A 13,265-nucleotide genomic window follows, 5' to 3' on the forward strand; every position below is an offset into this window, starting at 1 on the left:
TCCTCCTCACACCCAGTGCAAATCTTAGCATCTTTAGCTCTGCTCAGAAAGGCGAGATTGCGTTGGTTTGGACATGTGTAGAGGAGAGATGCTGAGTATATTGGGAGAAGGATATTAAAGATAGAGCTGCCAGGAAAGAGGAAAAGAGGAGGCCCTACAAGAAGGTTTATGGATGTGGTGGGAGAGGACATGCAGGTGATGGGTGTAACAGAACACGATGCAGAGGACAGAAAGATATGGAAAAAGATGATCCGCTGTGGGAACCCCTAACGAGAGCAGCCCAAAGAAGAAGAAGAAGTTATTCTGTTCTTCATTAAAATGTTTAATCTGCTCCTTCTGCTCTTCTTTTTCCTGTTGCATTTTTCTCCTTGTGATGGGAGAAAGCGTACTTATGCTACTTCACAGTTTAATCCAGAAAATTAAAATGGTTTCATTACACAACATTACGTTATCATACTCACTGAATCCAAAGGTGGCCATCCCATTCACATTAGACAGAAACATCATTTACTAATCCATCACAGAGGACCCTCACACAGCTAATGTTGAAAATTGACCTTTAAAATAAGCATTGTGGGGTATGGCGGGATGAACATCGCCATCTCCCACAATGCTTAAGCCCTCCCTGTAGCATGGAAGTGCCCCAAAGACCAGCAGGGAATCCTGGACAATGGAGTTTCTATTCCCAACCCTGCTGGATACCGTAGAGCCCACCAGAAGACACTGCAGGGAGGCTCAAGGATTTGCATGTGCACTATAACCCGGAAGTACATCTTAGTCACAGTGACAGAGGAAATGACGTGCTTCCGGGATGAGTTTTATCTGACGTGACCTGGAGTGGAGATTGCTTGGTGCACGTTATTATAATAAAAACAGTAATAATTGGACTTTTACCTGGTGTTTGGCATGGTACCTGAGGGTTCAAGGGAGCGATAGCGCCTCCTACTGTTACACTGGTGTAGTCAGCAGGATTCTCTGGCCGTCGGTTGGCAGAGGACCTAAATTTAAAACAATTTTGTGAACAGAGAACCCTAAGAAAGTAGCGTCAAAGCACCCGGAGGTAGAAACGCCACACTCTACAGAGAGCGCTGTGATAGTGAGCCTTGCTTTAATTCAGTCCACAATGGGGAAGAAATCTGGCAGAAAGAATGGGAATACCCAAAAGAAACAGACCCTAAATGATGGCGCGAGTATGTGTACATACCTGCCGGGAAGTGAGGAAGACAGAGCGCTGATTGATGCTGAGAAAGCCCGAGCAGTACGGCAGCGGGAGGGCTGTAAGATGTCGAACATACAGAACTACCTGTATAAACTGGGAATACGCCATCTGAGTTCGGAGGTATGTGCCGGAAAGACGCCGGGAACTTTCTTTACTTATTTTTCAGAGGTCTGTCTGCAGAACTTAGACGGTGAATCGGACGCCTACCTAATACCTGGGCAATATGGCCGCGATAGCGAGGAGTTGAGCCATTCTAGAAGTCTTCAGGGGAGAAGCCCATTCGATGAAAACAATCACGTGGACTATCCTGGGTAAACCAAAAGCAAAACACGGAGTCACCTGACCAGGAAGAGACCTGCCTATTCCCCGAAACAGGACACATGATCGTGCCTGAAGGATTTCGGGAAGGAGAAGGCCAACATCGGTCCATTGGTGAGGTTAATGTTTCCCCAACGGAACCGAGCTCCCTGAAGGGGAAGGGGGAGGTGAGCGAAGCAGCACCAATTGTAAATAAAGGTAAAGAGGAGCGGGATGTTACTGAACGGTCTGCCGTCAAAGTAGAAAAGATGGATCATAGTCGGCCGGCTCAAGGACTTGCATGTGCACTATAACCCAGAAGTACGTCTTAGTCACAGTGACAGAGGAAATGATGTGCTTCCGGGATGAAGAAGGAGAGTTTTATCCGACCCGGAAGTGCTAAGAAGTCACGTGGACAGGGTTCAGGAGTACTTCCGGGTCATAGATTATAAAAGACTATGAGAAACCCCAGACGAGTGAACTGGGCTGGGTGGAAGGGTGGCAACGCATCTGGGAGAGGAGGACTGTGTGTTGATTATTGATTTGATTGTGTTTATGAATATAGTGGAGTGAAGAGTGCTTGGTGCACGTTATTATAATAAACACAATAATAATTGGACTTTTACCTGGTGTTTGGCGTGGTACCTGAGGGTTCAAGGGAGCAATAGCGCCTCCAACTATTACAGCACCTAATGTAAACATCTTCATTCTGTTTTGGAAATGCACACAACACAATTCAAATAGTTTATGTATTGTGTTACTGAGGGGTTACACAGTTTAGCCATTCAAATAAACTGTATGTTATGGAGCTATTGTTGAATAGAGATTCCAATTGTTAGTCTAATCTCAGACTGAAGAGGAGTAGCAGTGCAGAACATGCCCTAGTACTAGAACAATGCAACATCACTTTGTACTTTTAAAGATTTTTGAGGGTCAATAAAAGTTTGCCAATTATGTCAAAATTTATTTTTGGACTTGCAAAAATCATATGGTTTTGTACCCACTTCGGGCACACAGGAAATTTTTCTATGTTTTAAATTGAGTCAAGTCTATTTAAGTTAGGAGCAGGGCTTTGCCAAAGATGGGTTTACATATCCTGCTGTCTCATGATTTTTCTGAACAAAGTATCAAGGTGCAGCCAAGGTGAATAAGAGAGTATCTGGACTAAGTACAGGTGTCCTCATCTTTATTATTTCCAGATAATGCTGGCTTCCTGACCTCAACTGATTTCTGGCACTCACTGTAGCAGATGAGAATCATCATCTACTAATTTAAATCCTTTCCAAAAAAAGTATTGACTTTGTTTCTCAGGTGAATGGATACACTGTAAACTCTAATATTTAGCTATTTTGTTTACAAGGAAGGTGAAGGTGATTGTGAAACTGTACATGAGATTCCTGAAATTGAAAAAGCTCCCCACTCACTATGTAAAGCTCTATATAAATGTAAAGAATTATTATTATTGACTATCGTTTGATTCAGCTAATGGTTCAGTTTCAGTTTATTTCAAAACTGGCTTTACAGCTTCTTATTTACAGAGAATTTTGTTTTGGTTGAAGGCTTATAGTAGCAAAACACAGAAATATTAATGTTTTGTTTCCTGCATGATATTATTTCATCCACTATCTGGTAACAGAATACTACCTGAGGATTATTCAGACTTAACACTGTAAAGCCAATAATTGCACGTCACCCAATGTGTGACTTTGACAACCATATTTACATAGAATTCTGATCCTAGGTCACACTCGAAATTAATGACAAGGAGATTAAACACGTGTGATTCATTTTACATAACCATTTAAAGGTATCACTAGTTACTGATGTCTTTAGTATAAAGACTGTGCTTCATACCCTCCTGTAACAAAATTATGCCTTTAAATCAAAACAATATTTCTTTGTCTCCAAAGATTACCAGGTACAGCTCAGTGTAATGTAGTTCAACATACTTTTGCCATGTGGTCTATTAATAAATAAATAATGAGTGTCATGGTGTCATTTATATCAAGAAAATGTACAATAGACATTAAATAATTGAAAGATTTGGAACAAAACTCTGGTCACTGACTTAAAGTAAACTTTTCAGGGTATAGCTATTTTAGTGTGTTGGTAAAGGATTTTGTTTTTACATTTTGTAAATTTTATATTCATAAGATGTAATTTGAAAGTTGTACATAATAGCTATGGTGCACAACCCAAAATAAGTAGCCAGTTGCTACTGTTGAGTCATGAGTTACTGTTGTATTTAATGGTAATCGGCTTCCATTATTCTTCCCAGAAATCATCTACAAGAGGGGTACTCTGATGGTTACACGGGCATTCAATAAGGAATGGATGTTGATGTCACTAAAAAGGGCAAGATTGGGCCACAACATGCTCTTTAGCTTTAAGCACCTTGTACTAACATGACTGATGCAAAAAGAAATGTGTGCTGTTCAGCAGGTGTAAACATGATGTTCTTATGGTATGTTTTACTGTTTGTCTATTGAACAATGTGGTTTGCTGTAGTTTTCAGTTTATTATGCTTAACCACAGGTATAGAGATTTTATAGGTATTATATTTGCAATTGTGGTACTAACATGTCCACCCTTTAGTCAAATTCAGAAATGACTGCAGACAATTATTTGTAGAGAAGTAATAAAGTAGGCTATCATGTACATTTTAAGCAAAAATACAATATTTTATTTGAGCATAGCTATGTCAAATGATATTTTCAATGGCCTAAAATACCATTTGTAACTCGTTTCATACAATAAAGTATTCAATTTTTCATCTTTTCCCTCACCCAGCTTATTCCATATTAGATTATTGAAGAGCCACTGAGTACAAGGCAGGAACTGGCCCAGGATCATGCATTAGACTGTTACAGGCCACGTTCATATAATGCCCACAATCACTCATATTGGGGCAATTGAGATTTATCAATTAATTTAAGGACAGAAACAGAAGCATCCTTGTGAAAATCCACCCAGACATGGAGAAAACATGCAAACTCCACAAAGAAAGTGACTGGGTCTTGGACCCAGTTGCTAGGAGCTATGAGGCAGCAGTAATGCCTAATTAACGTTTTGGGACATACTAAGTCAGTTGTGGATTTCAGTGTCATTGCCTCCCTTCAATAACCTTTTCTTTATCTATCTTTGTTTTTTGGGAAACAGATGTAGTCCAGTTTACTATCTGACATGGGAAGGGACTAGAAAGAAGAGTAAGTTTTTATTAATTAACTCAAACTTCACTTGTGGAGAGCTCCTGCACCCTTTTACTTATATTAACACCTACAGTATGTTCTGAGGTTATAAATCTGGTTATCGGTTCATTTGGTTATTCTTTTCATTTCTTTGGAAGTGGAGGCAGTGGTTTAAACAAAACCTTTTTCAAGATTCTCGGAATATTTCAAAATGTTCATTTAAATTCTTGCTATTCTGTTCTAGTTAAACTTGGCCATTAATATTAGAGACATGGTGTTAAATTAAGAGGTGGATTTATTCAATAAATGATTTACATTTAAACCACAACATTTTTAACAAATGAAAGCCAGTAAATTCGACCACTGTGATATCTAAGCATATTAGGTCATTAATCACAGATGTCAGTTATATTTTCTTCATATTTATTTATAACTTAGACTGTCAAACACACCTGTGTCTCACACATGACTAAGATGAATGATATATTTAATAAAATAAAATAGGGCTAATTGAATTTATAGAGTAATGTTGTGTAAATCAGGAAAATTTTAATTCTACTCATACTCTTTACTATTCACCTAAGAAAATGATCAGAAATGAAGTGATATAATTAATAGATTTGTTCCCATAAAACAATATCCTTTATTTTGAGAAAAAAATTCTGAGCAATCCAAGCAGACATTTTTTTCTATTTGTTTATGAAGAGTACTGTCAAAAAAAGGTGCTTAATTTCTTCAGTTGTAAATTTAAAAATTTTCAATTAATATCTATATCTGAATTTATTTTAATCATAATTAACTGGGTAAAGTTTATGAAGAATTTTATATTAGATTGCACAAAATTTTAGTAACAGTGGGTTCTTTGCAATTAACCAATGATTCTGACATTTAATTGTATCTTTAATAATAGTCCCCTATAAACTATATGCTTATTAATTAATCTGGTGCAATAAAAAGATATGAATTCGGATAAATTTATACACAGTGCCAATAAAAAGAACAGGAAGGCATGGGGCAACTATATGACAATGATTACATAAATATAACAAGTTCAGTGGAATAGCATTTAAAACTGAAGTTAATTTTGGAAAAGACACAGAGAAACCATATTTTGATTTAAATTTGCGGTAATCTAAAATACTGCCATCAATGTAAACTAACAATATTGTAAACCCAATCTTCTAAAAATACTAGAGGACTTTGCCCCATGCCTGCTTCGCTTGCCAACCCCCAGGCCTGCGCTATGCACCAGCCACTTTGTGTCTCTGCCGATCATATATGTGGATTTCACTGTAACCAAACAGCTAATCTTTTAATTCTCGCGGATACGCCTCTTCATTGGGATGAAACACTACTTTTCCCTGATGGTAACATAAACTAGACAATCTACAAGTCTCTGACTTAAAGTTTAAATCCAAACAATATATTTGATCTCTTTTCACTGTTCCGTTAAACACCAAGTAATAATTTCCATTTGTTTGTGCTAATGCGATCTTTGCTATCATTTTTTGAGACTTTCGAATTTTAGTACTTTCATTATCTCAAATCTGCTCTGCATGTGTTTCGTGCCAACATGTTTGAACCTCTTTACGACATTCTACTTTGTCATCTACTCTTTGTCTTTTATTTCTGGCTCCAGGCACGGTTAAATCTCTTGGCACAAAGTCTTGTCTCATGGGATTTGGAAGTATCTCTCTGAAAAAGTCACGTCTCAACCCATGATTTTTTTAAATAAAGAGAGAAAGACTTATTTTAATACAAAAATGCATCTATTATTTCAAATAGTCAATCTTCTTTGTGAAAAATTATGTGAAAGATAGTTTTGCTGCTCTTAGTACAGAACACACATTCAAGTTTTTCTCGACTTTCTTTTCTGAGACCCAGAAGTTGGCTTCAGCATTTTAATTTAAGCAAAACAAAACGCATGACTATCAAGTCTGTTGAATGTGCTTGTGTACAATTCAGGTGAATCAGGATTGGGCTGAACCATTCTGGGTAAAAGAACGGGGAATACAATGTAAAAGATAGATCACAAACCGAATAGTAATAAAAGTACTTTATAATATATACAAATTGCACTTGTTATATATACAAATTGCACTGGTTGACTTAAGGTCTATATTGCACATTGGGAGAATGATATGGAGCATTTTTATTCTGAGTTCAGAGCCATGATTGCTTTTGGATAAAAGCTGTTTTTAAGGTGGTTTGTCCTGTTTTCATTGCTCTGTATCTCTGCCCGATGGCAAAAGCTGGAAGAGGCAATGACCGGGATGTGATGAATCCTGTGAAATGTCAATTGCTTTTTTGCAGAATCGGGAGGTATAGATTTGTTCCAGAGTGGGGAGGGTACAACCAATTGCTAAAAAAAAGCATTGGTTCCTAAATTTTAACTAAATTATTTATTAAATAATTTATTAAATTTCAATAACTAGCTAATAAAAACTAATGCAATTATGTTCCCATATATTTGAGGGACCCTGTCATTTACAGCCCCTTGGAATTGTCCTGCCTCCCAGAATAGAATGATTAGCATGCTTGCATAAGAGATGCCCTTTCAGTCTCAGTATTTATATCCAAGATGAGGACTGTTTATATGGACGGTGATGCATGCATGTCTGCATTTCAAATCTTAATTTTGGCATACATCAATAAACCCCCTCACCCATAGGTTTACTTTACAGTATTGTGAAAGGCTCCATCAGCATGGATCTGCAAAGAAAAAAAAGGTCAAGTCTGATAAGAAAAGGCAGTAAGAGAAACAACGGTTTGGCTGTGCATGCTTATCATCTTTTTAGCGTGAGAATAACATTTACCTTTTTTCTTAAATGTTACCTTAACACTAAATAAAATGATTAGAGCTGGCAATTAGCTGTTCATATTCAAATTCTGCCTATTAGTGATTTTCCTGAAAATACAAGTGTGAAACTCATTAGATAGACAGATAGATAGATAGGTAGATAGATAGATAGATAGATAGATAGATAGATAGATAGATAGATAGATAGATACTTTATTAATCCCAAGGGGAAATTCACATAATCCAGCAGCAGTATACTGATACAAAGAAACAATATTAAATTAAATAGTAATAAAAATGAAAAGAATTAAAATAAAATTAATGTTCGCATTTACTCCCCCGGGTGGAATTGAAGAGTCGCATAGTGTGGGGGAGGAATGATCTCTTTAGTCTGTCAGTGGAACAGGACAGTGACAAAAGTCTGTCACTGAAGCTACTCCTCTGTCTGGAGATGACACTGTTAAGTGGATGCAGTGGATTCTCCATGATTGACAGGAGTTTGCTTAGTGCCCGTCGCTCTGCCACAGATGTTAAACTGTCCAACTTTAATCCTACAATGGAGCCTGCCTTCTTAACAAGTTTGTCCAGGCGTGAGGCGTCTTTCATCTTTATGCTGCCACCCCAGCACACCACCGCGTAGAAAAGGGCACTCGCCACAACCGTCTGGTAGAACATCTGCAGCATCTTACTGCAGATGTTGAAGGATGCCAACCTTCTCAGAAAGTATATTCTGCTCTGAGCTTTCTTACATAGAGCATCAGTATTGGCAGTACAGTCCAATTTGTCATCCAGCTGCACTCCCAGATATTTATAGGTCTGCACCCTCTGCACACAGTCACCTCTGATGATCACAGGGTCCATGAGGGGCCTGGGCCTCCTAAAATCCACCACCAGCTCCTTGGTCTTGCTGGTGTTAAGGTGTAGGTGGTTTGAGTCACACCATTTAACAAAGTCTTTGATTAACTTTCTGTACTCCTCCTCCTGCCCACTCCTGATGCAGCCCACAATAGCAGTGTCATCAGCGAACTTTTGCGTGGCAGGACTCCGAGTCATATTGGAAGTCTGATGTATATAGACTGAACAGGACGGAGAAAGTACAGTCCCCTCGCGCCCTGTATTGCTGCACACAATGTCAGACCTGCAGTTCCCAAGACGCACATACTGAGGTCTGTCTGTAACATAGTCCACAATCCATGCCACAAGGTGTGAATCTACTCCCATCTCAGTCAGCTTATCCCTAAGGAGCAGAGGTTGGATGGTGTTGAAGGCGCTAGAGAAGTCCAAAAACATAATTCTTACAGCACCACTGCCTCTGTCCAGGTGGGAGAGGGATCGATGAAGCATATAGATGATGGCATCCTCCGCTCCCGCCTTCTCCTGGTATGCGAACTGCAGAGGGTCTAGGGCGTGACGGACCTGTGGCCTCAGGTGGTGAAGCAGCAGCCGCTCCATGGTCTTCATCAGATGTGACGTCAGAGCAACAGGCCGGAAGTCATTCAGCTCACTAGGACGTGATACCTTTGGGACAGGAGTGATACAAGATTTTTTCCAAAGCCTCGGGACTCTCCCCTGTTCCAGGCTCAGGTTGAAGATGCGCTGTAGAGGACTCCCCAGTTCCAACGCACAGGTCTTCAGCAATCGTGGCGATACACCATCTGGACCCGCTGCTTTGCTGGCAGAAAGTCTTTTCAGCTCTCTGCTCACCTGGGCTGCTGTAATTGTGGGTGGGGATGTCTCACCTATGCTGGAATCAGCAGAAGGATGGTTGGAGGATGCAGTACTCCGAGGTGAGAGTGAACTGTTGCTGGCCTTCCTCTGTTCTCCTCAGCACATTGCTTTGTCACTTCCATTTCTGTCCATATAGAGTGACATCAAAGATACTGGGAGCCTTGCAATATAAGGATATAAGAATTAAGACTTCCCAGGTTGTATTTTTAATATTGCAGATTGCCCTGGCATGGTGGGTGCTACTTGGCCTACGTCACTACCACTGCAATTTTGTCTGTTATAGCCAATTGTGGACCACCCCAGAGATTTTTTTTTTTGGAATGTTATTGAGCAAAGTTTTTATTTTCCTGTCTTCTGTTGTTAACTGACCGTGTTAATGTATTCATATTTTCATGGCTTGTTTATGATAATCAAATTGCTCATTTTTACTCTGTTCTGCCTAGATTGTATGTTCATGCATGTAAATTTATAGTTTAACTGTTTCAATTACTGCATTGCAGCTCTAAACCAGTGCAAGCAGCCTGAGCCTGTACTCAGTGAAGAACACTATAAAAAATGAATATACTGAAAACGGACATTGAAATATGGAAAAAAAGTTGGACCTTCCCAATTAGTGCACTATTCATTTTTTGTTTGTTTTTCCATATTAATTTTTTAAAAATTAAAAAACAAAATACTTCCATGTTTCCCACTTCTAATTTTATCTGTATATGTATCCGCTTTATATTAATATCTAACTTTAAAAATAAAAGGCATGTGATTATTTTCCTAGACTGATGTTTAATATGTTGCTACATGTTGAGTGTTTTTCTGTAAACATATTCAATTTAGCTGTTAGTTGTAGGCTAACAGTACAACTGAAATCTTATTTGCACATTTAAATAGAAGTAACAAACCTAAAAGCAGAGATATAAGAAGCAGTCAAAAATATAAGCATAAACACTTCATGTACTCAGTGCCCATTTCGCCCTAAGAATAAAATAATACACCCTAGAAAAAAGCGGCCAGAGAATGCATGTTTAATTCCTTCCAATTCCTGAAATCACTTTGTTCTGTCTACAGGTCACTGAAGATGTTCAACATAAGTAATCCAATCATTGAGATCTAAAGCAACCTGTAAACTCAACTAATGGTAATGAGGATAACAAATATGACACAGTGTGCTGACTTCTTTCCCAAGTATTCAAACTTGTTTCTTTATTTGATTATACTCAGTGGTGGGAATTACATGAGATGACATTTCTTCTTTTATTGATCTAACCCACTTATCGAACATTCAACAGCAACATTGAATATTCACAATAACAGAATTTTACAATCACTTAATATTAAATATATTATTTCATTTTGGGTTAGCTGTTCTTTATTTAAAGCAGAATATAAACCATTTCTGTACTGTCAACCTGAGCACAATGAACCTTTACATATTGCAATTAATATAAGCAGTGAAGTGAAATACAGCAGCATTTTCTGTTAGTGTGAAACTGGTGAACATTTTCATGTTAGAGTGTCTCAATAGAAGTTGTATACTCTATGCATTTTATTTTACTTACCCAAGGAATAGATTTCTTATTAGATTCATAATTATGTCTCTTCAGGTAACGTCATTGATACAAAGAAAATGCACAAAGTTTGTTCTCCCTATTCCTGGAACAAAGAAAGAACAATAAAGGCACTCAAGTGAGTCAGAGGAGATAACTATTAGTTATTAATGAACACAACTGCAAAGATAAATGACTGTGAAAATTTGGTCATTCATTCTGAATCACAAGTGCAGAGTGCCTTACTATAGGCATTATTTTATGAATGAACAATTAATCCAGCAATATTTTTCAGTGTTTTACAAAATGCACTTCTATATAAACTGTGTACAGTACATGTGGATTGATAGCTGTTTAGTCCAAGCTGTCATTCACAAAATTACATTTTGTAGAAGCTGATCTTTTGAATGAAGTCTCAGTACCTGAGGTGTCTTTGTAGTTGTTAACTCCTAATTGTCATGATTTTTCACATAGATACCTGAAGGCTCATTTGTATACATTTATGCACTATTTAGGTTACTGTTTATTTTAACTGTCACAATAAATTGTTTATCTGTACTTATCACAATAAATTATCCTGGCGTCATTTTAATGCATCCCTCTCTTCTTCATGAACCACCATTTTGTGGCTGTCTCTGCCATGGCCATGTTATCTATTGTTGCTCTATCCAGTTGAGTTTTCATTTCTTGCCCATTAAAAATGGCAGTATTCTAATTTTCTAATCTGAGTTTACATTCAACTGGAAGAAGGTTCTATGGTCTGATGAGATCAAAATTGAGCCTTTTTGGTAATTAGACTAAGCACAATATGTGAACACTGCACATCCTCAGAAACACCCCATTTGCACCTAGAAGTATGGTGGTGGCTGCTTCATACTGTGGTCATGTTTCACTGCAATAGGCCCTGGAACGCTTGTGGGGGTTGAATGTAAAATGAATGCAGCAAAATTCCTGCGGGAAACCTGATACAATCTGCAAGGAACCTGAGCCTTGGGAGTAGACTTGTTTTCTATTAAGACAATGACCTTAACTATAATACCAAAGCTACACAAGAAAGACTTAAAAATTAACACTGGTAATGTCCAGGAATACAAAGCTGATAGAGATCTGTCCACACAGACTTTAGGCTGTCAGGCTTTTAAACATTAATTTATTAAATACAGAATTCATAGGGGTGAATAATTATGTGATCAGTTATTTTGTGTTTTTTATTTGTAATTTAGACCACTTTGCAAAGATATGTTTTCACTTCGACTTAAAAGTATTTTTCTGTTAATCAATTTGAAAAAGTGAAATGAAATCCATTTCAATTCATTATTGTATAACATTAAAATGTGAAAACTTCCAAGTGGGTGAATAATATTTATAGGCACTGTGGAGTATATACAGTACATGCAGAGTGCGTTTTTTAAGTTACAAACTTTCTAATTGAAATTGCACCTTAATCTACTGGTGTGCGTGCCAATGGCCTTGTACCATTTGCCAGAATGTAGGAATGAGACATTGAAATCACCCTTTAACCATTAAGTTTATAACTTAACTTTGATGTTACCAACATTAAGGGTAAGACTGTTGTCCTTGCACCATTGAGTCAGCATATAAACCTCTTGTTTGTGAGATTACATTTGGGCAGTCAATTTAAAAATACCAAAATTAGAACTTTAACGGCCACAGTTCTAAGGAATTCCTTAGTTGAAACTGACACGCTAATGGTTTTTTTTATCTGTTCAAGGGAGCAGTATCATATTGCCATACCTAGTAATTTTGACTAAATAGACATTGGAATGGTATCTGCCCCAGCCAGAAGAGTTCAAACTTATGGATGTGTGGAAGCAGGACAACAGTAATTTGTTGGAAGGGTACTCAGTCAGGCAAAGAAAAGTACTTAAAGGGCAGAGATCCTGAAGAAAAGAAAGAAACAGAGATGGAACATAGAAGAGTGGCTTTAGGTTTCATAGTGGGATTATGTTTAGGAAGACAAAAATATTTAAAGAAATGTTCTTGCTTTAACACACTGTTTTTTTATTTGTTATCCTTCCAATTCATACTCACCTCCAAAGAAAATAAAGAAAATGGCTACACACACTCCTTCACCAGTTCTTTCAGGTTTAAAGAAGTGCAGGTGGGAATGACGCTATTGAAAATTACAACAAAAAATGCAACTTCATTTCAACACAAGGAAACAAGATGAATCTTGTAACAGCTATTTTCACATTTATATAACTAAATTAATTCTGAGAAACTCAAAAACACCCCAGTACTTTTCTCAAATGCTTCTAGAAAATTGTGTCCTTTCTCTTAATCTGAAAGAAAAATCCAACAGCTTTGGGTACATATGACCCAAATGTTTTACATTAAAGCCAAGGAATTGCTACATCAATTATACTGATGATACAGTGATCATGTATTTCTATTCCAAGGCTACTTTCAGATCAAGATTTTCCTTTATTCTTAATAAGTTATTTAAAATAACAGTATACTACATAATATTA

The sequence above is a fragment of the Polypterus senegalus genome, chromosome 2 (genome assembly GCF_016835505.1).
Source record: "Polypterus senegalus isolate Bchr_013 chromosome 2, ASM1683550v1, whole genome shotgun sequence".
Classification (NCBI taxonomy): Eukaryota; Metazoa; Chordata; class Cladistia; order Polypteriformes; family Polypteridae; genus Polypterus; species Polypterus senegalus.